At 41.7% G+C, this 26,569-nt stretch overlaps 16 non-coding genes across 16 annotated transcripts; all 16 read left to right on the forward strand.

The window, feature by feature from the left end:
- Positions 1–531: 531 nt before the first annotated feature.
- On the forward strand, positions 532–604 carry TRNAT-CGU (transfer RNA threonine (anticodon CGU)). The gene has a single exon. It is a non-coding gene; the product is annotated as a tRNA-Thr (tRNA).
- A 1,622-nt stretch (positions 605–2,226) lies between these two features.
- Positions 2,227–2,299, forward strand: TRNAT-CGU (transfer RNA threonine (anticodon CGU)). The gene has a single exon. It is a non-coding gene; the product is annotated as a tRNA-Thr (tRNA).
- A 1,623-nt stretch (positions 2,300–3,922) lies between these two features.
- TRNAT-CGU (transfer RNA threonine (anticodon CGU)) lies at positions 3,923–3,995 on the forward strand. Its single transcript has one exon. It is a non-coding gene; the product is annotated as a tRNA-Thr (tRNA).
- Positions 3,996–5,618: 1,623 nt separating this feature from the next.
- Positions 5,619–5,691, forward strand: TRNAT-CGU (transfer RNA threonine (anticodon CGU)). Its single transcript has one exon. It is a non-coding gene; the product is annotated as a tRNA-Thr (tRNA).
- A 1,623-nt stretch (positions 5,692–7,314) lies between these two features.
- Positions 7,315–7,387, forward strand: TRNAT-CGU (transfer RNA threonine (anticodon CGU)). Its single transcript has one exon. It is a non-coding gene; the product is annotated as a tRNA-Thr (tRNA).
- A 1,623-nt stretch (positions 7,388–9,010) lies between these two features.
- TRNAT-CGU (transfer RNA threonine (anticodon CGU)) lies at positions 9,011–9,083 on the forward strand. The gene has a single exon. It is a non-coding gene; the product is annotated as a tRNA-Thr (tRNA).
- Positions 9,084–10,705: 1,622 nt separating this feature from the next.
- Positions 10,706–10,778, forward strand: TRNAT-CGU (transfer RNA threonine (anticodon CGU)). Its single transcript has one exon. It is a non-coding gene; the product is annotated as a tRNA-Thr (tRNA).
- A 1,622-nt stretch (positions 10,779–12,400) lies between these two features.
- On the forward strand, positions 12,401–12,473 carry TRNAT-CGU (transfer RNA threonine (anticodon CGU)). The gene has a single exon. It is a non-coding gene; the product is annotated as a tRNA-Thr (tRNA).
- A 1,622-nt stretch (positions 12,474–14,095) lies between these two features.
- TRNAT-CGU (transfer RNA threonine (anticodon CGU)) lies at positions 14,096–14,168 on the forward strand. The gene has a single exon. It is a non-coding gene; the product is annotated as a tRNA-Thr (tRNA).
- Positions 14,169–15,791: 1,623 nt separating this feature from the next.
- On the forward strand, positions 15,792–15,864 carry TRNAT-CGU (transfer RNA threonine (anticodon CGU)). Its single transcript has one exon. It is a non-coding gene; the product is annotated as a tRNA-Thr (tRNA).
- Positions 15,865–17,487: 1,623 nt separating this feature from the next.
- TRNAT-CGU (transfer RNA threonine (anticodon CGU)) lies at positions 17,488–17,560 on the forward strand. The gene has a single exon. It is a non-coding gene; the product is annotated as a tRNA-Thr (tRNA).
- A 1,622-nt stretch (positions 17,561–19,182) lies between these two features.
- On the forward strand, positions 19,183–19,255 carry TRNAT-CGU (transfer RNA threonine (anticodon CGU)). Its single transcript has one exon. It is a non-coding gene; the product is annotated as a tRNA-Thr (tRNA).
- Positions 19,256–20,878: 1,623 nt separating this feature from the next.
- Positions 20,879–20,951, forward strand: TRNAT-CGU (transfer RNA threonine (anticodon CGU)). Its single transcript has one exon. It is a non-coding gene; the product is annotated as a tRNA-Thr (tRNA).
- Positions 20,952–22,573: 1,622 nt separating this feature from the next.
- TRNAT-CGU (transfer RNA threonine (anticodon CGU)) lies at positions 22,574–22,646 on the forward strand. Its single transcript has one exon. It is a non-coding gene; the product is annotated as a tRNA-Thr (tRNA).
- A 1,623-nt stretch (positions 22,647–24,269) lies between these two features.
- TRNAT-CGU (transfer RNA threonine (anticodon CGU)) lies at positions 24,270–24,342 on the forward strand. Its single transcript has one exon. It is a non-coding gene; the product is annotated as a tRNA-Thr (tRNA).
- A 1,622-nt stretch (positions 24,343–25,964) lies between these two features.
- On the forward strand, positions 25,965–26,037 carry TRNAT-CGU (transfer RNA threonine (anticodon CGU)). Its single transcript has one exon. It is a non-coding gene; the product is annotated as a tRNA-Thr (tRNA).
- The last annotated feature ends 532 nt before the right edge of the window (positions 26,038–26,569 follow it).

Consider the following 26,569-nt stretch of genomic DNA (forward strand, 5'->3'; position numbering starts at 1 on the left):
TAATCTGAAGGTTGTGAGTTTGAGCCTCACACGGGGCACTGTTCCCTCCTTTTCTCGAGAGATTTTGTCACCAACTTAGAACTTTTCCATTCAATTCTACGTTTTCCATTAGAAAGGAAATGGGAATCCAAATAACTTACAGGACCCATGAGTTGTTGAGTCTCTTGACACTTTGGTGTAAAAAGGGGTGGTTGAGAATGAGTTGAGCTACGAATCCAAATTGAATCTTGCGTGAAGGGTCAGAATGAAGTGCCAAAACGCGGGCGTTCAGCATTTTTGCCTGAAAAAAACAAATCCTACCTGAAATACGTTTGTTTTAAAAACACACGTCAGTCTTTGAATGTTGGCAACGGTGTAGAAAAGGATGTGTTTCCATACCGGGAGTCGAACCCAGGCCACCTGGGTGAAAACCAGGAATCCTAAGCGCTAGACCATACGGGAGAAGATTTACTGCCAGCTCACTTACAATATGAAAAAAAAGAGGTGTACTGCTTTGCACAAGCAACTTCCGCAGATTATTACATGCATCTTGCCTCGTTAGCGCAGCAGGTAGCGCGTCAGTCTCGTAATCTGAAGGTCGTGAGTTCGATTCTCACATGGGGCACTGGTACCTTGTTTCCGTAACTGATTTTGCCACTATCTTGGCTAGAGAGTCACAGCTCTTTTCCATTCAGTAACAAAACATCACCAATTGATGGAAGGGGAGCTCCAATGACAGACAGGGATAAAGGCTTGTTGAGTCCCTTAACACCCAGGAATTAAAAGTGAGAGATATGAATGGTTTGAGATATGACATCAAATAAGCTTTTGTGCAAATAAATATCCAAAAAATCTGGTGGTCTGCATTTTTGGCAGCAAAGAGCAGTTCCAACCTAAACTGATTCTGTCTGCAAGGCACGTGTCGGCTTTGGAATGTGGACACTAGTCCCAAAAAAAAGTCTCTCCCATAGCAGGAATTGAACCAGTCAACCAGGAATACTAACTAAGTCTTTCTCCACATGGTGTAAGCAGTACAGTAAACAGCAAGACAGGTGTAAAAAAAAAAAAAAAAAAAAAAAGAGTGTTTTGCTTTGAATACAAAACACAAACATTACAAGAGCTAAAACACGCTACATGGTCAAGGTTTTTGGCACGTCAGTTGAATAATTTGAAGATCATGAGTTTTTTGCTCACAAGTGCCATCCTCCTTTTCTCAAGAGATTTTGTCACTAACTCTGAACTTTCCAATTCAGTTCTACACTGTTTCCGATTAGAAAGAACATGGGAGCCCTAATGACTGACAGGACACATGGCTTGTTGAGTCCCTTGACACTTTTGTGTAAAACTGTGTAGTTGAAAAAGGCTTAAGCTATGAAACAAAAGGAAATCTTTTGCAAAAGTCATAATGCATCGCCAATGTTAAGTATTTTTGTTGCAAAGTGAAAATCTACCAGAAACATTTTTGATTGAAAAACACGCGTCAGTCTTTGAATGGTGGCAGTAGCTAAGATAAAGGTGCATTCCCATACCGGGAGTCGAACCCGGGCCACCCGGGTGAGAACCAGGAATCCTAACCGCTAGACCATATGGGAAAAGATGCGCTAACGTCTCAGTGACATTATGAAAAAAATAAGTTTTCTGCTATGCACAATAAACTTCTGCAGATCTGCAGGTGCAACTTGCTTCGTTAGCGCAGTAGGTAGTGCGTCAGTCTCGTAATCTGAAGGTTGTGAGTTTGAGCCTCACACGGGGCACTGTTCCCTCCTTTTCTCGAGAGATTTTGTCACCAACTTAGAACTTTTCCATTCAATTCTACGTTTTCCATTAGAAAGGAAATGGGAATCCAAATAACTTACAGGACCCATGAGTTGTTGAGTCTCTTGACACTTTGGTGTAAAAAGGGGTGGTTGAGAATGAGTTGAGCTACGAATCCAAATTGAATCTTGCGTGAAGGGTCAGAATGAAGTGCCAAAACGCGGGCGTTCAGCATTTTTGCCTGAAAAAAACAAATCCTACCTGAAATACGTTTGTTTTAAAAACACACGTCAGTCTTTGAATGTTGGCAACGGTGTAGAAAAGGATGTGTTTCCATACCGGGAGTCGAACCCAGGCCACCTGGGTGAAAACCAGGAATCCTAAGCGCTAGACCATACGGGAGAAGATTTACTGCCAGCTCACTTACAATATGAAAAAAAAGAGGTGTACTGCTTTGCACAAGCAACTTCCGCAGATTATTACATGCATCTTGCCTCGTTAGCGCAGCAGGTAGCGCGTCAGTCTCGTAATCTGAAGGTCGTGAGTTCGATTCTCACATGGGGCACTGGTACCTTGTTTCCGTAACTGATTTTGCCACTATCTTGGCTAGAGAGTCACAGCTCTTTTCCATTCAGTAACAAAACATCACCAATTGATGGAAGGGGAGCTCCAATGACAGACAGGGATAAAGGCTTGTTGAGTCCCTTAACACCCAGGAATTAAAAGTGAGAGATATGAATGGTTTGAGATATGACATCAAATAAGCTTTTGTGCAAATAAATATCCAAAAAATCTGGTGGTCTGCATTTTTGGCAGCAAAGAGCAGTTCCAACCTAAACTGATTCTGTCTGCAAGGCACGTGTCGGCTTTGGAATGTGGACACTAGTCCCAAAAAAAAGTCTCTCCCATAGCAGGAATTGAACCAGTCAACCAGGAATACTAACTAAGTCTTTCTCCACATGGTGTAAGCAGTACAGTAAACAGCAAGACAGGTGTAAAAAAAAAAAAAAAAAAAAAAAAGAGTGTTTTGCTTTGAATACAAAACATAAACATTACAAGAGCTAAAACACGCTACATGGTCAAGGTTTTTGGCACGTCAGTTGAATAATTTGAAGATCATGAGTTTTTTGCTCACAAGTGCCATCCTCCTTTTCTCAAGAGATTTTGTCACTAACTCTGAACTTTCCAATTCAGTTCTACACTGTTTCCGATTAGAAAGAACATGGGAGCCCTAATGACTGACAGGACACATGGCTTGTTGAGTCCCTTGACACTTTTGTGTAAAACTGTGTAGTTGAAAAAGGCTTAAGCTATGAAACAAAAGGAAATCTTTTGCAAAAGTCATAATGCATCGCCAATGTTAAGTATTTTTGTTGCAAAGTGAAAATCTACCAGAAACATTTTTGATTGAAAAACACGCGTCAGTCTTTGAATGGTGGCAGTAGCTAAGATAAAGGTGCATTCCCATACCGGGAGTCGAACCCGGGCCACCCGGGTGAGAACCAGGAATCCTAACCGCTAGACCATATGGGAAAAGATGCGCTAACGTCTCAGTGACATTATGAAAAAAATAAGTTTTCTGCTATGCACAATAAACTTCTGCAGATCTGCAGGTGCAACTTGCTTCGTTAGCGCAGTAGGTAGTGCGTCAGTCTCGTAATCTGAAGGTTGTGAGTTTGAGCCTCACACGGGGCACTGTTCCCTCCTTTTCTCGAGAGATTTTGTCACCAACTTAGAACTTTTCCATTCAATTCTACGTTTTCCATTAGAAAGGAAATGGGAATCCAAATAACTTACAGGACCCATGAGTTGTTGAGTCTCTTGACACTTTGGTGTAAAAAGGGGTGGTTGAGAATGAGTTGAGCTACGAATCCAAATTGAATCTTGCGTGAAGGGTCAGAATGAAGTGCCAAAACGCGGGCGTTCAGCATTTTTGCCTGAAAAAAACAAATCCTACCTGAAATACGTTTGTTTTAAAAACACACGTCAGTCTTTGAATGTTGGCAACGGTGTAGAAAAGGATGTGTTTCCATACCGGGAGTCGAACCCAGGCCACCTGGGTGAAAACCAGGAATCCTAAGCGCTAGACCATACGGGAGAAGATTTACTGCCAGCTCACTTACAATATGAAAAAAAAGAGGTGTACTGCTTTGCACAAGCAACTTCCGCAGATTATTACATGCATCTTGCCTCGTTAGCGCAGCAGGTAGCGCGTCAGTCTCGTAATCTGAAGGTCGTGAGTTCGATTCTCACATGGGGCACTGGTACCTTGTTTCCGTAACTGATTTTGCCACTATCTTGGCTAGAGAGTCACAGCTCTTTTCCATTCAGTAACAAAACATCACCAATTGATGGAAGGGGAGCTCCAATGACAGACAGGGATAAAGGCTTGTTGAGTCCCTTAACACCCAGGAATTAAAAGTGAGAGATATGAATGGTTTGAGATATGACATCAAATAAGCTTTTGTGCAAATAAATATCCAAAAAATCTGGTGGTCTGCATTTTTGGCAGCAAAGAGCAGTTCCAACCTAAACTGATTCTGTCTGCAAGGCACGTGTCGGCTTTGGAATGTGGACACTAGTCCCAAAAAAAAGTCTCTCCCATAGCAGGAATTGAACCAGTCAACCAGGAATACTAACTAAGTCTTTCTCCACATGGTGTAAGCAGTACAGTAAACAGCAAGACAGGTGTAAAAAAAAAAAAAAAAAAAAAAAAGAGTGTTTTGCTTTGAATACAAAACATAAACATTACAAGAGCTAAAACACGCTACATGGTCAAGGTTTTTGGCACGTCAGTTGAATAATTTGAAGATCATGAGTTTTTTGCTCACAAGTGCCATCCTCCTTTTCTCAAGAGATTTTGTCACTAACTCTGAACTTTCCAATTCAGTTCTACACTGTTTCCGATTAGAAAGAACATGGGAGCCCTAATGACTGACAGGACACATGGCTTGTTGAGTCCCTTGACACTTTTGTGTAAAACTGTGTAGTTGAAAAAGGCTTAAGCTATGAAACAAAAGGAAATCTTTTGCAAAAGTCATAATGCATCGCCAATGTTAAGTATTTTTGTTGCAAAGTGAAAATCTACCAGAAACATTTTTGATTGAAAAACACGCGTCAGTCTTTGAATGGTGGCAGTAGCTAAGATAAAGGTGCATTCCCATACCGGGAGTCGAACCCGGGCCACCCGGGTGAGAACCAGGAATCCTAACCGCTAGACCATATGGGAAAAGATGCGCTAACGTCTCAGTGACATTATGAAAAAAATAAGTTTTCTGCTATGCACAATAAACTTCTGCAGATCTGCAGGTGCAACTTGCTTCGTTAGCGCAGTAGGTAGTGCGTCAGTCTCGTAATCTGAAGGTTGTGAGTTTGAGCCTCACACGGGGCACTGTTCCCTCCTTTTCTCGAGAGATTTTGTCACCAACTTAGAACTTTTCCATTCAATTCTACGTTTTCCATTAGAAAGGAAATGGGAATCCAAATAACTTACAGGACCCATGAGTTGTTGAGTCTCTTGACACTTTGGTGTAAAAAGGGGTGGTTGAGAATGAGTTGAGCTACGAATCCAAATTGAATCTTGCGTGAAGGGTCAGAATGAAGTGCCAAAACGCGGGCGTTCAGCATTTTTGCCTGAAAAAAACAAATCCTACCTGAAATACGTTTGTTTTAAAAACACACGTCAGTCTTTGAATGTTGGCAACGGTGTAGAAAAGGATGTGTTTCCATACCGGGAGTCGAACCCAGGCCACCTGGGTGAAAACCAGGAATCCTAAGCGCTAGACCATACGGGAGAAGATTTACTGCCAGCTCACTTACAATATGAAAAAAAAGAGGTGTACTGCTTTGCACAAGCAACTTCCGCAGATTATTACATGCATCTTGCCTCGTTAGCGCAGCAGGTAGCGCGTCAGTCTCGTAATCTGAAGGTCGTGAGTTCGATTCTCACATGGGGCACTGGTACCTTGTTTCCGTAACTGATTTTGCCACTATCTTGGCTAGAGAGTCACAGCTCTTTTCCATTCAGTAACAAAACATCACCAATTGATGGAAGGGGAGCTCCAATGACAGACAGGGATAAAGGCTTGTTGAGTCCCTTAACACCCAGGAATTAAAAGTGAGAGATATGAATGGTTTGAGATATGACATCAAATAAGCTTTTGTGCAAATAAATATCCAAAAAATCTGGTGGTCTGCATTTTTGGCAGCAAAGAGCAGTTCCAACCTAAACTGATTCTGTCTGCAAGGCACGTGTCGGCTTTGGAATGTGGACACTAGTCCCAAAAAAAAGTCTCTCCCATAGCAGGAATTGAACCAGTCAACCAGGAATACTAACTAAGTCTTTCTCCACATGGTGTAAGCAGTACAGTAAACAGCAAGACAGGTGTAAAAAAAAAAAAAAAAAAAAAAAAGAGTGTTTTGCTTTGAATACAAAACATAAACATTACAAGAGCTAAAACACGCTACATGGTCAAGGTTTTTGGCACGTCAGTTGAATAATTTGAAGATCATGAGTTTTTTGCTCACAAGTGCCATCCTCCTTTTCTCAAGAGATTTTGTCACTAACTCTGAACTTTCCAATTCAGTTCTACACTGTTTCCGATTAGAAAGAACATGGGAGCCCTAATGACTGACAGGACACATGGCTTGTTGAGTCCCTTGACACTTTTGTGTAAAACTGTGTAGTTGAAAAAGGCTTAAGCTATGAAACAAAAGGAAATCTTTTGCAAAAGTCATAATGCATCGCCAATGTTAAGTATTTTTGTTGCAAAGTGAAAATCTACCAGAAACATTTTTGATTGAAAAACACGCGTCAGTCTTTGAATGGTGGCAGTAGCTAAGATAAAGGTGCATTCCCATACCGGGAGTCGAACCCGGGCCACCCGGGTGAGAACCAGGAATCCTAACCGCTAGACCATATGGGAAAAGATGCGCTAACGTCTCAGTGACATTATGAAAAAAATAAGTTTTCTGCTATGCACAATAAACTTCTGCAGATCTGCAGGTGCAACTTGCTTCGTTAGCGCAGTAGGTAGTGCGTCAGTCTCGTAATCTGAAGGTTGTGAGTTTGAGCCTCACACGGGGCACTGTTCCCTCCTTTTCTCGAGAGATTTTGTCACCAACTTAGAACTTTTCCATTCAATTCTACGTTTTCCATTAGAAAGGAAATGGGAATCCAAATAACTTACAGGACCCATGAGTTGTTGAGTCTCTTGACACTTTGGTGTAAAAAGGGGTGGTTGAGAATGAGTTGAGCTACGAATCCAAATTGAATCTTGCGTGAAGGGTCAGAATGAAGTGCCAAAACGCGGGCGTTCAGCATTTTTGCCTGAAAAAAACAAATCCTACCTGAAATACGTTTGTTTTAAAAACACACGTCAGTCTTTGAATGTTGGCAACGGTGTAGAAAAGGATGTGTTTCCATACCGGGAGTCGAACCCAGGCCACCTGGGTGAAAACCAGGAATCCTAAGCGCTAGACCATACGGGAGAAGATTTACTGCCAGCTCACTTACAATATGAAAAAAAAGAGGTGTACTGCTTTGCACAAGCAACTTCCGCAGATTATTACATGCATCTTGCCTCGTTAGCGCAGCAGGTAGCGCGTCAGTCTCGTAATCTGAAGGTCGTGAGTTCGATTCTCACATGGGGCACTGGTACCTTGTTTCCGTAACTGATTTTGCCACTATCTTGGCTAGAGAGTCACAGCTCTTTTCCATTCAGTAACAAAACATCACCAATTGATGGAAGGGGAGCTCCAATGACAGACAGGGATAAAGGCTTGTTGAGTCCCTTAACACCCAGGAATTAAAAGTGAGAGATATGAATGGTTTGAGATATGACATCAAATAAGCTTTTGTGCAAATAAATATCCAAAAAATCTGGTGGTCTGCATTTTTGGCAGCAAAGAGCAGTTCCAACCTAAACTGATTCTGTCTGCAAGGCACGTGTCGGCTTTGGAATGTGGACACTAGTCCCAAAAAAAAGTCTCTCCCATAGCAGGAATTGAACCAGTCAACCAGGAATACTAACTAAGTCTTTCTCCACATGGTGTAAGCAGTACAGTAAACAGCAAGACAGGTGTAAAAAAAAAAAAAAAAAAAAAAAAGAGTGTTTTGCTTTGAATACAAAACATAAACATTACAAGAGCTAAAACACGCTACATGGTCAAGGTTTTTGGCACGTCAGTTGAATAATTTGAAGATCATGAGTTTTTTGCTCACAAGTGCCATCCTCCTTTTCTCAAGAGATTTTGTCACTAACTCTGAACTTTCCAATTCAGTTCTACACTGTTTCCGATTAGAAAGAACATGGGAGCCCTAATGACTGACAGGACACATGGCTTGTTGAGTCCCTTGACACTTTTGTGTAAAACTGTGTAGTTGAAAAAGGCTTAAGCTATGAAACAAAAGGAAATCTTTTGCAAAAGTCATAATGCATCGCCAATGTTAAGTATTTTTGTTGCAAAGTGAAAATCTACCAGAAACATTTTTGATTGAAAAACACGCGTCAGTCTTTGAATGGTGGCAGTAGCTAAGATAAAGGTGCATTCCCATACCGGGAGTCGAACCCGGGCCACCCGGGTGAGAACCAGGAATCCTAACCGCTAGACCATATGGGAAAAGATGCGCTAACGTCTCAGTGACATTATGAAAAAAATAAGTTTTCTGCTATGCACAATAAACTTCTGCAGATCTGCAGGTGCAACTTGCTTCGTTAGCGCAGTAGGTAGTGCGTCAGTCTCGTAATCTGAAGGTTGTGAGTTTGAGCCTCACACGGGGCACTGTTCCCTCCTTTTCTCGAGAGATTTTGTCACCAACTTAGAACTTTTCCATTCAATTCTACGTTTTCCATTAGAAAGGAAATGGGAATCCAAATAACTTACAGGACCCATGAGTTGTTGAGTCTCTTGACACTTTGGTGTAAAAAGGGGTGGTTGAGAATGAGTTGAGCTACGAATCCAAATTGAATCTTGCGTGAAGGGTCAGAATGAAGTGCCAAAACGCGGGCGTTCAGCATTTTTGCCTGAAAAAAACAAATCCTACCTGAAATACGTTTGTTTTAAAAACACACGTCAGTCTTTGAATGTTGGCAACGGTGTAGAAAAGGATGTGTTTCCATACCGGGAGTCGAACCCAGGCCACCTGGGTGAAAACCAGGAATCCTAAGCGCTAGACCATACGGGAGAAGATTTACTGCCAGCTCACTTACAATATGAAAAAAAAGAGGTGTACTGCTTTGCACAAGCAACTTCCGCAGATTATTACATGCATCTTGCCTCGTTAGCGCAGCAGGTAGCGCGTCAGTCTCGTAATCTGAAGGTCGTGAGTTCGATTCTCACATGGGGCACTGGTACCTTGTTTCCGTAACTGATTTTGCCACTATCTTGGCTAGAGAGTCACAGCTCTTTTCCATTCAGTAACAAAACATCACCAATTGATGGAAGGGGAGCTCCAATGACAGACAGGGATAAAGGCTTGTTGAGTCCCTTAACACCCAGGAATTAAAAGTGAGAGATATGAATGGTTTGAGATATGACATCAAATAAGCTTTTGTGCAAATAAATATCCAAAAAATCTGGTGGTCTGCATTTTTGGCAGCAAAGAGCAGTTCCAACCTAAACTGATTCTGTCTGCAAGGCACGTGTCGGCTTTGGAATGTGGACACTAGTCCCAAAAAAAAGTCTCTCCCATAGCAGGAATTGAACCAGTCAACCAGGAATACTAACTAAGTCTTTCTCCACATGGTGTAAGCAGTACAGTAAACAGCAAGACAGGTGTAAAAAAAAAAAAAAAAAAAAAAAGAGTGTTTTGCTTTGAATACAAAACACAAACATTACAAGAGCTAAAACACGCTACATGGTCAAGGTTTTTGGCACGTCAGTTGAATAATTTGAAGATCATGAGTTTTTTGCTCACAAGTGCCATCCTCCTTTTCTCAAGAGATTTTGTCACTAACTCTGAACTTTCCAATTCAGTTCTACACTGTTTCCGATTAGAAAGAACATGGGAGCCCTAATGACTGACAGGACACATGGCTTGTTGAGTCCCTTGACACTTTTGTGTAAAACTGTGTAGTTGAAAAAGGCTTAAGCTATGAAACAAAAGGAAATCTTTTGCAAAAGTCATAATGCATCGCCAATGTTAAGTATTTTTGTTGCAAAGTGAAAATCTACCAGAAACATTTTTGATTGAAAAACACGCGTCAGTCTTTGAATGGTGGCAGTAGCTAAGATAAAGGTGCATTCCCATACCGGGAGTCGAACCCGGGCCACCCGGGTGAGAACCAGGAATCCTAACCGCTAGACCATATGGGAAAAGATGCGCTAACGTCTCAGTGACATTATGAAAAAAATAAGTTTTCTGCTATGCACAATAAACTTCTGCAGATCTGCAGGTGCAACTTGCTTCGTTAGCGCAGTAGGTAGTGCGTCAGTCTCGTAATCTGAAGGTTGTGAGTTTGAGCCTCACACGGGGCACTGTTCCCTCCTTTTCTCGAGAGATTTTGTCACCAACTTAGAACTTTTCCATTCAATTCTACGTTTTCCATTAGAAAGGAAATGGGAATCCAAATAACTTACAGGACCCATGAGTTGTTGAGTCTCTTGACACTTTGGTGTAAAAAGGGGTGGTTGAGAATGAGTTGAGCTACGAATCCAAATTGAATCTTGCGTGAAGGGTCAGAATGAAGTGCCAAAACGCGGGCGTTCAGCATTTTTGCCTGAAAAAAACAAATCCTACCTGAAATACGTTTGTTTTAAAAACACACGTCAGTCTTTGAATGTTGGCAACGGTGTAGAAAAGGATGTGTTTCCATACCGGGAGTCGAACCCAGGCCACCTGGGTGAAAACCAGGAATCCTAAGCGCTAGACCATACGGGAGAAGATTTACTGCCAGCTCACTTACAATATGAAAAAAAAGAGGTGTACTGCTTTGCACAAGCAACTTCCGCAGATTATTACATGCATCTTGCCTCGTTAGCGCAGCAGGTAGCGCGTCAGTCTCGTAATCTGAAGGTCGTGAGTTCGATTCTCACATGGGGCACTGGTACCTTGTTTCCGTAACTGATTTTGCCACTATCTTGGCTAGAGAGTCACAGCTCTTTTCCATTCAGTAACAAAACATCACCAATTGATGGAAGGGGAGCTCCAATGACAGACAGGGATAAAGGCTTGTTGAGTCCCTTAACACCCAGGAATTAAAAGTGAGAGATATGAATGGTTTGAGATATGACATCAAATAAGCTTTTGTGCAAATAAATATCCAAAAAATCTGGTGGTCTGCATTTTTGGCAGCAAAGAGCAGTTCCAACCTAAACTGATTCTGTCTGCAAGGCACGTGTCGGCTTTGGAATGTGGACACTAGTCCCAAAAAAAAGTCTCTCCCATAGCAGGAATTGAACCAGTCAACCAGGAATACTAACTAAGTCTTTCTCCACATGGTGTAAGCAGTACAGTAAACAGCAAGACAGGTGTAAAAAAAAAAAAAAAAAAAAAAAGAGTGTTTTGCTTTGAATACAAAACACAAACATTACAAGAGCTAAAACACGCTACATGGTCAAGGTTTTTGGCACGTCAGTTGAATAATTTGAAGATCATGAGTTTTTTGCTCACAAGTGCCATCCTCCTTTTCTCAAGAGATTTTGTCACTAACTCTGAACTTTCCAATTCAGTTCTACACTGTTTCCGATTAGAAAGAACATGGGAGCCCTAATGACTGACAGGACACATGGCTTGTTGAGTCCCTTGACACTTTTGTGTAAAACTGTGTAGTTGAAAAAGGCTTAAGCTATGAAACAAAAGGAAATCTTTTGCAAAAGTCATAATGCATCGCCAATGTTAAGTATTTTTGTTGCAAAGTGAAAATCTACCAGAAACATTTTTGATTGAAAAACACGCGTCAGTCTTTGAATGGTGGCAGTAGCTAAGATAAAGGTGCATTCCCATACCGGGAGTCGAACCCGGGCCACCCGGGTGAGAACCAGGAATCCTAACCGCTAGACCATATGGGAAAAGATGCGCTAACGTCTCAGTGACATTATGAAAAAAATAAGTTTTCTGCTATGCACAATAAACTTCTGCAGATCTGCAGGTGCAACTTGCTTCGTTAGCGCAGTAGGTAGTGCGTCAGTCTCGTAATCTGAAGGTTGTGAGTTTGAGCCTCACACGGGGCACTGTTCCCTCCTTTTCTCGAGAGATTTTGTCACCAACTTAGAACTTTTCCATTCAATTCTACGTTTTCCATTAGAAAGGAAATGGGAATCCAAATAACTTACAGGACCCATGAGTTGTTGAGTCTCTTGACACTTTGGTGTAAAAAGGGGTGGTTGAGAATGAGTTGAGCTACGAATCCAAATTGAATCTTGCGTGAAGGGTCAGAATGAAGTGCCAAAACGCGGGCGTTCAGCATTTTTGCCTGAAAAAAACAAATCCTACCTGAAATACGTTTGTTTTAAAAACACACGTCAGTCTTTGAATGTTGGCAACGGTGTAGAAAAGGATGTGTTTCCATACCGGGAGTCGAACCCAGGCCACCTGGGTGAAAACCAGGAATCCTAAGCGCTAGACCATACGGGAGAAGATTTACTGCCAGCTCACTTACAATATGAAAAAAAAGAGGTGTACTGCTTTGCACAAGCAACTTCCGCAGATTATTACATGCATCTTGCCTCGTTAGCGCAGCAGGTAGCGCGTCAGTCTCGTAATCTGAAGGTCGTGAGTTCGATTCTCACATGGGGCACTGGTACCTTGTTTCCGTAACTGATTTTGCCACTATCTTGGCTAGAGAGTCACAGCTCTTTTCCATTCAGTAACAAAACATCACCAATTGATGGAAGGGGAGCTCCAATGACAGACAGGGATAAAGGCTTGTTGAGTCCCTTAACACCCAGGAATTAAAAGTGAGAGATATGAATGGTTTGAGATATGACATCAAATAAGCTTTTGTGCAAATAAATATCCAAAAAATCTGGTGGTCTGCATTTTTGGCAGCAAAGAGCAGTTCCAACCTAAACTGATTCTGTCTGCAAGGCACGTGTCGGCTTTGGAATGTGGACACTAGTCCCAAAAAAAAGTCTCTCCCATAGCAGGAATTGAACCAGTCAACCAGGAATACTAACTAAGTCTTTCTCCACATGGTGTAAGCAGTACAGTAAACAGCAAGACAGGTGTAAAAAAAAAAAAAAAAAAAAAAAGAGTGTTTTGCTTTGAATACAAAACACAAACATTACAAGAGCTAAAACACGCTACATGGTCAAGGTTTTTGGCACGTCAGTTGAATAATTTGAAGATCATGAGTTTTTTGCTCACAAGTGCCATCCTCCTTTTCTCAAGAGATTTTGTCACTAACTCTGAACTTTCCAATTCAGTTCTACACTGTTTCCGATTAGAAAGAACATGGGAGCCCTAATGACTGACAGGACACATGGCTTGTTGAGTCCCTTGACACTTTTGTGTAAAACTGTGTAGTTGAAAAAGGCTTAAGCTATGAAACAAAAGGAAATCTTTTGCAAAAGTCATAATGCATCGCCAATGTTAAGTATTTTTGTTGCAAAGTGAAAATCTACCAGAAACATTTTTGATTGAAAAACACGCGTCAGTCTTTGAATGGTGGCAGTAGCTAAGATAAAGGTGCATTCCCATACCGGGAGTCGAACCCGGGCCACCCGGGTGAGAACCAGGAATCCTAACCGCTAGACCATATGGGAAAAGATGCGCTAACGTCTCAGTGACATTATGAAAAAAATAAGTTTTCTGCTATGCACAATAAACTTCTGCAGATCTGCAGGTGCAACTTGCTTCGTTAGCGCAGTAGGTAGTGCGTCAGTCTCGTAATCTGAAGGTTGTGAGTTTGAGCCTCACACGGGGCACTGTTCCCTCCTTTTCTCGAGAGATTTTGTCACCAACTTAGAACTTTTCCATTCAATTCTACGTTTTCCATTAGAAAGGAAATGGGAATCCAAATAACTTACAGGACCCATGAGTTGTTGAGTCTCTTGACACTTTGGTGTAAAAAGGGGTGGTTGAGAATGAGTTGAGCTACGAATCCAAATTGAATCTTGCGTGAAGGGTCAGAATGAAGTGCCAAAACGCGGGCGTTCAGCATTTTTGCCTGAAAAAAACAAATCCTACCTGAAATACGTTTGTTTTAAAAACACACGTCAGTCTTTGAATGTTGGCAACGGTGTAGAAAAGGATGTGTTTCCATACCGGGAGTCGAACCCAGGCCACCTGGGTGAAAACCAGGAATCCTAAGCGCTAGACCATACGGGAGAAGATTTACTGCCAGCTCACTTACAATATGAAAAAAAAGAGGTGTACTGCTTTGCACAAGCAACTTCCGCAGATTATTACATGCATCTTGCCTCGTTAGCGCAGCAGGTAGCGCGTCAGTCTCGTAATCTGAAGGTCGTGAGTTCGATTCTCACATGGGGCACTGGTACCTTGTTTCCGTAACTGATTTTGCCACTATCTTGGCTAGAGAGTCACAGCTCTTTTCCATTCAGTAACAAAACATCACCAATTGATGGAAGGGGAGCTCCAATGACAGACAGGGATAAAGGCTTGTTGAGTCCCTTAACACCCAGGAATTAAAAGTGAGAGATATGAATGGTTTGAGATATGACATCAAATAAGCTTTTGTGCAAATAAATATCCAAAAAATCTGGTGGTCTGCATTTTTGGCAGCAAAGAGCAGTTCCAACCTAAACTGATTCTGTCTGCAAGGCACGTGTCGGCTTTGGAATGTGGACACTAGTCCCAAAAAAAAGTCTCTCCCATAGCAGGAATTGAACCAGTCAACCAGGAATACTAACTAAGTCTTTCTCCACATGGTGTAAGCAGTACAGTAAACAGCAAGACAGGTGTAAAAAAAAAAAAAAAAAAAAAAAAGAGTGTTTTGCTTTGAATACAAAACATAAACATTACAAGAGCTAAAACACGCTACATGGTCAAGGTTTTTGGCACGTCAGTTGAATAATTTGAAGATCATGAGTTTTTTGCTCACAAGTGCCATCCTCCTTTTCTCAAGAGATTTTGTCACTAACTCTGAACTTTCCAATTCAGTTCTACACTGTTTCCGATTAGAAAGAACATGGGAGCCCTAATGACTGACAGGACACATGGCTTGTTGAGTCCCTTGACACTTTTGTGTAAAACTGTGTAGTTGAAAAAGGCTTAAGCTATGAAACAAAAGGAAATCTTTTGCAAAAGTCATAATGCATCGCCAATGTTAAGTATTTTTGTTGCAAAGTGAAAATCTACCAGAAACATTTTTGATTGAAAAACACGCGTCAGTCTTTGAATGGTGGCAGTAGCTAAGATAAAGGTGCATTCCCATACCGGGAGTCGAACCCGGGCCACCCGGGTGAGAACCAGGAATCCTAACCGCTAGACCATATGGGAAAAGATGCGCTAACGTCTCAGTGACATTATGAAAAAAATAAGTTTTCTGCTATGCACAATAAACTTCTGCAGATCTGCAGGTGCAACTTGCTTCGTTAGCGCAGTAGGTAGTGCGTCAGTCTCGTAATCTGAAGGTTGTGAGTTTGAGCCTCACACGGGGCACTGTTCCCTCCTTTTCTCGAGAGATTTTGTCACCAACTTAGAACTTTTCCATTCAATTCTACGTTTTCCATTAGAAAGGAAATGGGAATCCAAATAACTTACAGGACCCATGAGTTGTTGAGTCTCTTGACACTTTGGTGTAAAAAGGGGTGGTTGAGAATGAGTTGAGCTACGAATCCAAATTGAATCTTGCGTGAAGGGTCAGAATGAAGTGCCAAAACGCGGGCGTTCAGCATTTTTGCCTGAAAAAAACAAATCCTACCTGAAATACGTTTGTTTTAAAAACACACGTCAGTCTTTGAATGTTGGCAACGGTGTAGAAAAGGATGTGTTTCCATACCGGGAGTCGAACCCAGGCCACCTGGGTGAAAACCAGGAATCCTAAGCGCTAGACCATACGGGAGAAGATTTACTGCCAGCTCACTTACAATATGAAAAAAAAGAGGTGTACTGCTTTGCACAAGCAACTTCCGCAGATTATTACATGCATCTTGCCTCGTTAGCGCAGCAGGTAGCGCGTCAGTCTCGTAATCTGAAGGTCGTGAGTTCGATTCTCACATGGGGCACTGGTACCTTGTTTCCGTAACTGATTTTGCCACTATCTTGGCTAGAGAGTCACAGCTCTTTTCCATTCAGTAACAAAACATCACCAATTGATGGAAGGGGAGCTCCAATGACAGACAGGGATAAAGGCTTGTTGAGTCCCTTAACACCCAGGAATTAAAAGTGAGAGATATGAATGGTTTGAGATATGACATCAAATAAGCTTTTGTGCAAATAAATATCCAAAAAATCTGGTGGTCTGCATTTTTGGCAGCAAAGAGCAGTTCCAACCTAAACTGATTCTGTCTGCAAGGCACGTGTCGGCTTTGGAATGTGGACACTAGTCCCAAAAAAAAGTCTCTCCCATAGCAGGAATTGAACCAGTCAACCAGGAATACTAACTAAGTCTTTCTCCACATGGTGTAAGCAGTACAGTAAACAGCAAGACAGGTGTAAAAAAAAAAAAAAAAAAAAAAAAGAGTGTTTTGCTTTGAATACAAAACATAAACATTACAAGAGCTAAAACACGCTACATGGTCAAGGTTTTTGGCACGTCAGTTGAATAATTTGAAGATCATGAGTTTTTTGCTCACAAGTGCCATCCTCCTTTTCTCAAGAGATTTTGTCACTAACTCTGAACTTTCCAATTCAGTTCTACACTGTTTCCGATTAGAAAGAACATGGGAGCCCTAATGACTGACAGGACACATGGCTTGTTGAGTCCCTTGACACTTTTGTGTAAAACTGTGTAGTTGAAAAAGGCTTAAGCTATGAAACAAAAGGAAATCTTTTGCAAAAGTCATAATGCATCGCCAATGTTAAGTATTTTTGTTGCAAAGTGAAAATCTACCAGAAACATTTTTGATTGAAAAACACGCGTCAGTCTTTGAATGGTGGCAGTAGCTAAGATAAAGGTGCATTCCCATACCGGGAGTCGAACCCGGGCCACCCGGGTGAGAACCAGGAATCCTAACCGCTAGACCATATGGGAAAAGATGCGCTAACGTCTCAGTGACATTATGAAAAAAATAAGTTTTCTGCTATGCACAATAAACTTCTGCAGATCTGCAGGTGCAACTTGCTTCGTTAGCGCAGTAGGTAGTGCGTCAGTCTCGTAATCTGAAGGTTGTGAGTTTGAGCCTCACACGGGGCACTGTTCCCTCCTTTTCTCGAGAGATTTTGTCACCAACTTAGAACTTTTCCATTCAATTCTACGTTTTCCATTAGAAAGGAAATGGGAATCCAAATAACTTACAGGACCCATGAGTTGTTGAGTCTCTTGACACTTTGGTGTAAAAAGGGGTGGTTGAGAATGAGTTGAGCTACGAATCCAAATTGAATCTTGCGTGAAGGGTCAGAATGAAGTGCCAAAACGCGGGCGTTCAGCATTTTTGCCTGAAAAAAACAAATCCTACCTGAAATACGTTTGTTTTAAAAACACACGTCAGTCTTTGAATGTTGGCAACGGTGTAGAAAAGGATGTGTTTCCATACCGGGAGTCGAACCCAGGCCACCTGGGTGAAAACCAGGAATCCTAAGCGCTAGACCATACGGGAGAAGATTTACTGCCAGCTCACTTACAATATGAAAAAAAAGAGGTGTACTGCTTTGCACAAGCAACTTCCGCAGATTATTACATGCATCTTGCCTCGTTAGCGCAGCAGGTAGCGCGTCAGTCTCGTAATCTGAAGGTCGTGAGTTCGATTCTCACATGGGGCACTGGTACCTTGTTTCCGTAACTGATTTTGCCACTATCTTGGCTAGAGAGTCACAGCTCTTTTCCATTCAGTAACAAAACATCACCAATTGATGGAAGGGGAGCTCCAATGACAGACAGGGATAAAGGCTTGTTGAGTCCCTTAACACCCAGGAATTAAAAGTGAGAGATATGAATGGTTTGAGATATGACATCAAATAAGCTTTTGTGCAAATAAATATCCAAAAAATCTGGTGGTCTGCATTTTTGGCAGCAAAGAGCAGTTCCAACCTAAACTGATTCTGTCTGCAAGGCACGTGTCGGCTTTGGAATGTGGACACTAGTCCCAAAAAAAAGTCTCTCCCATAGCAGGAATTGAACCAGTCAACCAGGAATACTAACTAAGTCTTTCTCCACATGGTGTAAGCAGTACAGTAAACAGCAAGACAGGTGTAAAAAAAAAAAAAAAAAAAAAAAGAGTGTTTTGCTTTGAATACAAAACATAAACATTACAAGAGCTAAAACACGCTACATGGTCAAGGTTTTTGGCACGTCAGTTGAATAATTTGAAGATCATGAGTTTTTTGCTCACAAGTGCCATCCTCCTTTTCTCAAGAGATTTTGTCACTAACTCTGAACTTTCCAATTCAGTTCTACACTGTTTCCGATTAGAAAGAACATGGGAGCCCTAATGACTGACAGGACACATGGCTTGTTGAGTCCCTTGACACTTTTGTGTAAAACTGTGTAGTTGAAAAAGGCTTAAGCTATGAAACAAAAGGAAATCTTTTGCAAAAGTCATAATGCATCGCCAATGTTAAGTATTTTTGTTGCAAAGTGAAAATCTACCAGAAACATTTTTGATTGAAAAACACGCGTCAGTCTTTGAATGGTGGCAGTAGCTAAGATAAAGGTGCATTCCCATACCGGGAGTCGAACCCGGGCCACCCGGGTGAGAACCAGGAATCCTAACCGCTAGACCATATGGGAAAAGATGCGCTAACGTCTCAGTGACATTATGAAAAAAATAAGTTTTCTGCTATGCACAATAAACTTCTGCAGATCTGCAGGTGCAACTTGCTTCGTTAGCGCAGTAGGTAGTGCGTCAGTCTCGTAATCTGAAGGTTGTGAGTTTGAGCCTCACACGGGGCACTGTTCCCTCCTTTTCTCGAGAGATTTTGTCACCAACTTAGAACTTTTCCATTCAATTCTACGTTTTCCATTAGAAAGGAAATGGGAATCCAAATAACTTACAGGACCCATGAGTTGTTGAGTCTCTTGACACTTTGGTGTAAAAAGGGGTGGTTGAGAATGAGTTGAGCTATGAATCCAAATTGAATCTTGCGTGAAGGGTCAGAATGAAGTGCCAAAACGCGGGCGTTCAGCATTTTTGCCTGAAAAAAACAAATCCTACCTGAAATACGTTTGTTTTAAAAACACACGTCAGTCTTTGAATGTTGGCAACGGTGTAGAAAAGGATGTGTTTCCATACCGGGAGTCGAACCCAGGCCACCTGGGTGAAAACCAGGAATCCTAAGCGCTAGACCATACGGGAGAAGATTTACTGCCAGCTCACTTACAATATGAAAAAAAAGAGGTGTACTGCTTTGCACAAGCAACTTCCGCAGATTATTACATGCATCTTGCCTCGTTAGCGCAGCAGGTAGCGCGTCAGTCTCGTAATCTGAAGGTCGTGAGTTCGATTCTCACATGGGGCACTGGTACCTTGTTTCCGTAACTGATTTTGCCACTATCTTGGCTAGAGAGTCACAGCTCTTTTCCATTCAGTAACAAAACATCACCAATTGATGGAAGGGGAGCTCCAATGACAGACAGGGATAAAGGCTTGTTGAGTCCCTTAACACCCAGGAATTAAAAGTGAGAGATATGAATGGTTTGAGATATGACATCAAATAAGCTTTTGTGCAAATAAATATCCAAAAAATCTGGTGGTCTGCATTTTTGGCAGCAAAGAGCAGTTCCAACCTAAACTGATTCTGTCTGCAAGGCACGTGTCGGCTTTGGAATGTGGACACTAGTCCCAAAAAAAAGTCTCTCCCATAGCAGGAATTGAACCAGTCAACCAGGAATACTAACTAAGTCTTTCTCCACATGGTGTAAGCAGTACAGTAAACAGCAAGACAGGTGTAAAAAAAAAAAAAAAAAAAAAAAAGAGTGTTTTGCTTTGAATACAAAACATAAACATTACAAGAGCTAAAACACGCTACATGGTCAAGGTTTTTGGCACGTCAGTTGAATAATTTGAAGATCATGAGTTTTTTGCTCACAAGTGCCATCCTCCTTTTCTCAAGAGATTTTGTCACTAACTCTGAACTTTCCAATTCAGTTCTACACTGTTTCCGATTAGAAAGAACATGGGAGCCCTAATGACTGACAGGACACATGGCTTGTTGAGTCCCTTGACACTTTTGTGTAAAACTGTGTAGTTGAAAAAGGCTTAAGCTATGAAACAAAAGGAAATCTTTTGCAAAAGTCATAATGCATCGCCAATGTTAAGTATTTTTGTTGCAAAGTGAAAATCTACCAGAAACATTTTTGATTGAAAAACACGCGTCAGTCTTTGAATGGTGGCAGTAGCTAAGATAAAGGTGCATTCCCATACCGGGAGTCGAACCCGGGCCACCCGGGTGAGAACCAGGAATCCTAACCGCTAGACCATATGGGAAAAGATGCGCTAACGTCTCAGTGACATTATGAAAAAAATAAGTTTTCTGCTATGCACAATAAACTTCTGCAGATCTGCAGGTGCAACTTGCTTCGTTAGCGCAGTAGGTAGTGCGTCAGTCTCGTAATCTGAAGGTTGTGAGTTTGAGCCTCACACGGGGCACTGTTCCCTCCTTTTCTCGAGAGATTTTGTCACCAACTTAGAACTTTTCCATTCAATTCTACGTTTTCCATTAGAAAGGAAATGGGAATCCAAATAACTTACAGGACCCATGAGTTGTTGAGTCTCTTGACACTTTGGTGTAAAAAGGGGTGGTTGAGAATGAGTTGAGCTACGAATCCAAATTGAATCTTGCGTGAAGGGTCAGAATGAAGTGCCAAAACGCGGGCGTTCAGCATTTTTGCCTGAAAAAAACAAATCCTACCTGAAATACGTTTGTTTTAAAAACACACGTCAGTCTTTGAATGTTGGCAACGGTGTAGAAAAGGATGTGTTTCCATACCGGGAGTCGAACCCAGGCCACCTGGGTGAAAACCAGGAATCCTAAGCGCTAGACCATACGGGAGAAGATTTACTGCCAGCTCACTTACAATATGAAAAAAAAGAGGTGTACTGCTTTGCACAAGCAACTTCCGCAGATTATTACATGCATCTTGCCTCGTTAGCGCAGCAGGTAGCGCGTCAGTCTCGTAATCTGAAGGTCGTGAGTTCGATTCTCACATGGGGCACTGGTACCTTGTTTCCGTAACTGATTTTGCCACTATCTTGGCTAGAGAGTCACAGCTCTTTTCCATTCAGTAACAAAACATCACCAATTGATGGAAGGGGAGCTCCAATGACAGACAGGGATAAAGGCTTGTTGAGTCCCTTAACACCCAGGAATTAAAAGTGAGAGATATGAATGGTTTGAGATATGACATCAAATAAGCTTTTGTGCAAATAAATATCCAAAAAATCTGGTGGTCTGCATTTTTGGCAGCAAAGAGCAGTTCCAACCTAAACTGATTCTGTCTGCAAGGCACGTGTCGGCTTTGGAATGTGGACACTAGTCCCAAAAAAAAGTCTCTCCCATAGCAGGAATTGAACCAGTCAACCAGGAATACTAACTAAGTCTTTCTCCACATGGTGTAAGCAGTACAGTAAACAGCAAGACAGGTGTAAAAAAAAAAAAAAAAAAAAAAAGAGTGTTTTGCTTTGAATACAAAACATAAACATTACAAGAGCTAAAACACGCTACATGGTCAAGGTTTTTGGCACGTCAGTTGAATAATTTGAAGATCATGAGTTTTTTGCTCACAAGTGCCATCCTCCTTTTCTCAAGAGATTTTGTCACTAACTCTGAACTTTCCAATTCAGTTCTACACTGTTTCCGATTAGAAAGAACATGGGAGCCCTAATGACTGACAGGACACATGGCTTGTTGAGTCCCTTGACACTTTTGTGTAAAACTGTGTAGTTGAAAAAGGCTTAAGCTATGAAACAAAAGGAAATCTTTTGCAAAAGTCATAATGCATCGCCAATGTTAAGTATTTTTGTTGCAAAGTGAAAATCTACCAGAAACATTTTTGATTGAAAAACACGCGTCAGTCTTTGAATGGTGGCAGTAGCTAAGATAAAGGTGCATTCCCATACCGGGAGTCGAACCCGGGCCACCCGGGTGAGAACCAGGAATCCTAACCGCTAGACCATATGGGAAAAGATGCGCTAACGTCTCAGTGACATTATGAAAAAAATAAGTTTTCTGCTATGCACAATAAACTTCTGCAGATCTGCAGGTGCAACTTGCTTCGTTAGCGCAGTAGGTAGTGCGTCAGTCTCGTAATCTGAAGGTTGTGAGTTTGAGCCTCACACGGGGCACTGTTCCCTCCTTTTCTCGAGAGATTTTGTCACCAACTTAGAACTTTTCCATTCAATTCTACGTTTTCCATTAGAAAGGAAATGGGAATCCAAATAACTTACAGGACCCATGAGTTGTTGAGTCTCTTGACACTTTGGTGTAAAAAGGGGTGGTTGAGAATGAGTTGAGCTATGAATCCAAATTGAATCTTGCGTGAAGGGTCAGAATGAAGTGCCAAAACGCGGGCGTTCAGCATTTTTGCCTGAAAAAAACAAATCCTACCTGAAATACGTTTGTTTTAAAAACACACGTCAGTCTTTGAATGTTGGCAACGGTGTAGAAAAGGATGTGTTTCCATACCGGGAGTCGAACCCAGGCCACCTGGGTGAAAACCAGGAATCCTAAGCGCTAGACCATACGGGAGAAGATTTACTGCCAGCTCACTTACAATATGAAAAAAAAGAGGTGTACTGCTTTGCACAAGCAACTTCCGCAGATTATTACATGCATCTTGCCTCGTTAGCGCAGCAGGTAGCGCGTCAGTCTCGTAATCTGAAGGTCGTGAGTTCGATTCTCACATGGGGCACTGGTACCTTGTTTCCGTAACTGATTTTGCCACTATCTTGGCTAGAGAGTCACAGCTCTTTTCCATTCAGTAACAAAACATCACCAATTGATGGAAGGGGAGCTCCAATGACAGACAGGGATAAAGGCTTGTTGAGTCCCTTAACACCCAGGAATTAAAAGTGAGAGATATGAATGGTTTGAGATATGACATCAAATAAGCTTTTGTGCAAATAAATATCCAAAAAATCTGGTGGTCTGCATTTTTGGCAGCAAAGAGCAGTTCCAACCTAAACTGATTCTGTCTGCAAGGCACGTGTCGGCTTTGGAATGTGGACACTAGTCCCAAAAAAAAGTCTCTCCCATAGCAGGAATTGAACCAGTCAACCAGGAATACTAACTAAGTCTTTCTCCACATGGTGTAAGCAGTACAGTAAACAGCAAGACAGGTGTAAAAAAAAAAAAAAAAAAAAAAAAGAGTGTTTTGCTTTGAATACAAAACATAAACATTACAAGAGCTAAAACACGCTACATGGTCAAGGTTTTTGGCACGTCAGTTGAATAATTTGAAGATCATGAGTTTTTTGCTCACAAGTGCCATCCTCCTTTTCTCAAGAGATTTTGTCACTAACTCTGAACTTTCCAATTCAGTTCTACACTGTTTCCGATTAGAAAGAACATGGGAGCCCTAATGACTGACAGGACACATGGCTTGTTGAGTCCCTTGACACTTTTGTGTAAAACTGTGTAGTTGAAAAAGGCTTAAGCTATGAAACAAAAGGAAATCTTTTGCAAAAGTCATAATGCATCGCCAATGTTAAGTATTTTTGTTGCAAAGTGAAAATCTACCAGAAACATTTTTGATTGAAAAACACGCGTCAGTCTTTGAATGGTGGCAGTAGCTAAGATAAAGGTGCATTCCCATACCGGGAGTCGAACCCGGGCCACCCGGGTGAGAACCAGGAATCCTAACCGCTAGACCATATGGGAAAAGATGCGCTAACGTCTCAGTGACATTATGAAAAAAATAAGTTTTCTGCTATGCACAATAAACTTCTGCAGATCTGCAGGTGCAACTTGCTTCGTTAGCGCAGTAGGTAGTGCGTCAGTCTCGTAATCTGAAGGTTGTGAGTTTGAGCCTCACACGGGGCACTGTTCCCTCCTTTTCTCGAGAGATTTTGTCACCAACTTAGAACTTTTCCATTCAATTCTACGTTTTCCATTAGAAAGGAAATGGGAATCCAAATAACTTACAGGACCCATGAGTTGTTGAGTCTCTTGACACTTTGGTGTAAAAAGGGGTGGTTGAGAATGAGTTGAGCTACGAATCCAAATTGAATCTTGCGTGAAGGGTCAGAATGAAGTGCCAAAACGCGGGCGTTCAGCATTTTTGCCTGAAAAAAACAAATCCTACCTGAAATACGTTTGTTTTAAAAACACACGTCAGTCTTTGAATGTTGGCAACGGTGTAGAAAAGGATGTGTTTCCATACCGGGAGTCGAACCCAGGCCACCTGGGTGAAAACCAGGAATCCTAAGCGCTAGACCATACGGGAGAAGATTTACTGCCAGCTCACTTACAATATGAAAAAAAAGAGGTGTACTGCTTTGCACAAGCAACTTCCGCAGATTATTACATGCATCTTGCCTCGTTAGCGCAGCAGGTAGCGCGTCAGTCTCGTAATCTGAAGGTCGTGAGTTCGATTCTCACATGGGGCACTGGTACCTTGTTTCCGTAACTGATTTTGCCACTATCTTGGCTAGAGAGTCACAGCTCTTTTCCATTCAGTAACAAAACATCACCAATTGATGGAAGGGGAGCTCCAATGACAGACAGGGATAAAGGCTTGTTGAGTCCCTTAACACCCAGGAATTAAAAGTGAGAGATATGAATGGTTTGAGATATGACATCAAATAAGCTTTTGTGCAAATAAATATCCAAAAAATCTGGTGGTCTGCATTTTTGGCAGCAAAGAGCAGTTCCAACCTAAACTGATTCTGTCTGCAAGGCACGTGTCGGCTTTGGAATGTGGACACTAGTCCCAAAAAAAAGTCTCTCCCATAGCAGGAATTGAACCAGTCAACCAGGAATACTAACTAAGTCTTTCTCCACATGGTGTAAGCAGTACAGTAAACAGCAAGACAGGTGTAAAAAAAAAAAAAAAAAAAAAAAGAGTGTTTTGCTTTGAATACAAAACACAAACATTACAAGAGCTAAAACACGCTACATGGTCAAGGTTTTTGGCACGTCAGTTGAATAATTTGAAGATCATGAGTTTTTTGCTCACAAGTGCCATCCTCCTTTTCTCAAGAGATTTTGTCACTAACTCTGAACTTTCCAATTCAGTTCTACACTGTTTCCGATTAGAAAGAACATGGGAGCCCTAATGACTGACAGGACACATGGCTTGTTGAGTCCCTTGACACTTTTGTGTAAAACTGTGTAGTTGAAAAAGGCTTAAGCTATGAAACAAAAGGAAATCTTTTGCAAAAGTCATAATGCATCGCCAATGTTAAGTATTTTTGTTGCAAAGTGAAAATCTACCAGAAACATTTTTGATTGAAAAACACGCGTCAGTCTTTGAATGGTGGCAGTAGCTAAGATAAAGGTGCATTCCCATACCGGGAGTCGAACCCGGGCCACCCGGGTGAGAACCAGGAATCCTAACCGCTAGACCATATGGGAAAAGATGCGCTAACGTCTCAGTGACATTATGAAAAAAATAAGTTTTCTGCTATGCACAATAAACTTCTGCAGATCTGCAGGTGCAACTTGCTTCGTTAGCGCAGTAGGTAGTGCGTCAGTCTCGTAATCTGAAGGTTGTGAGTTTGAGCCTCACACGGGGCACTGTTCCCTCCTTTTCTCGAGAGATTTTGTCACCAACTTAGAACTTTTCCATTCAATTCTACGTTTTCCATTAGAAAGGAAATGGGAATCCAAATAACTTACAGGACCCATGAGTTGTTGAGTCTCTTGACACTTTGGTGTAAAAAGGGGTGGTTGAGAATGAGTTGAGCTACGAATCCAAATTGAATCTTGCGTGAAGGGTCAGAATGAAGTGCCAAAACGCGGGCGTTCAGCATTTTTGCCTGAAAAAAACAAATCCTACCTGAAATACGTTTGTTTTAAAAACACACGTCAGTCTTTGAATGTTGGCAACGGTGTAGAAAAGGATGTGTTTCCATACCGGGAGTCGAACCCAGGCCACCTGGGTGAAAACCAGGAATCCTAAGCGCTAGACCATACGGGAGAAGATTTACTGCCAGCTCACTTACAATATGAAAAAAAAGAGGTGTACTGCTTTGCACAAGCAACTTCCGCAGATTATTACATGCATCTTGCCTCGTTAGCGCAGCAGGTAGCGCGTCAGTCTCGTAATCTGAAGGTCGTGAGTTCGATTCTCACATGGGGCACTGGTACCTTGTTTCCGTAACTGATTTTGCCACTATCTTGGCTAGAGAGTCACAGCTCTTTTCCATTCAGTAACAAAACATCACCAATTGATGGAAGGGGAGCTCCAATGACAGACAGGGATAAAGGCTTGTTGAGTCCCTTAACACCCAGGAATTAAAAGTGAGAGATATGAATGGTTTGAGATATGACATCAAATAAGCTTTTGTGCAAATAAATATCCAAAAAATCTGGTGGTCTGCATTTTTGGCAGCAAAGAGCAGTTCCAACCTAAACTGATTCTGTCTGCAAGGCACGTGTCGGCTTTGGAATGTGGACACTAGTCCCAAAAAAAAGTCTCTCCCATAGCAGGAATTGAACCAGTCAACCAGGAATACTAACTAAGTCTTTCTCCACATGGTGTAAGCAGTACAGTAAACAGCAAGACAGGTGTAAAAAAAAAAAAAAAAAAAAAAAAGAGTGTTTTGCTTTGAATACAAAACATAAACATTACAAGAGCTAAAACACGCTACATGGTCAAGGTTTTTGGCACGT

Source organism: Phyllobates terribilis, unplaced genomic scaffold (genome assembly GCF_046119375.1).
Source record: "Phyllobates terribilis strain yellow unplaced genomic scaffold, ASM4611937v1 Scaffold_1042__1_contigs__length_457206, whole genome shotgun sequence".
Lineage (NCBI taxonomy): Eukaryota > Metazoa > Chordata > Amphibia > Anura > Dendrobatidae > Phyllobates > Phyllobates terribilis.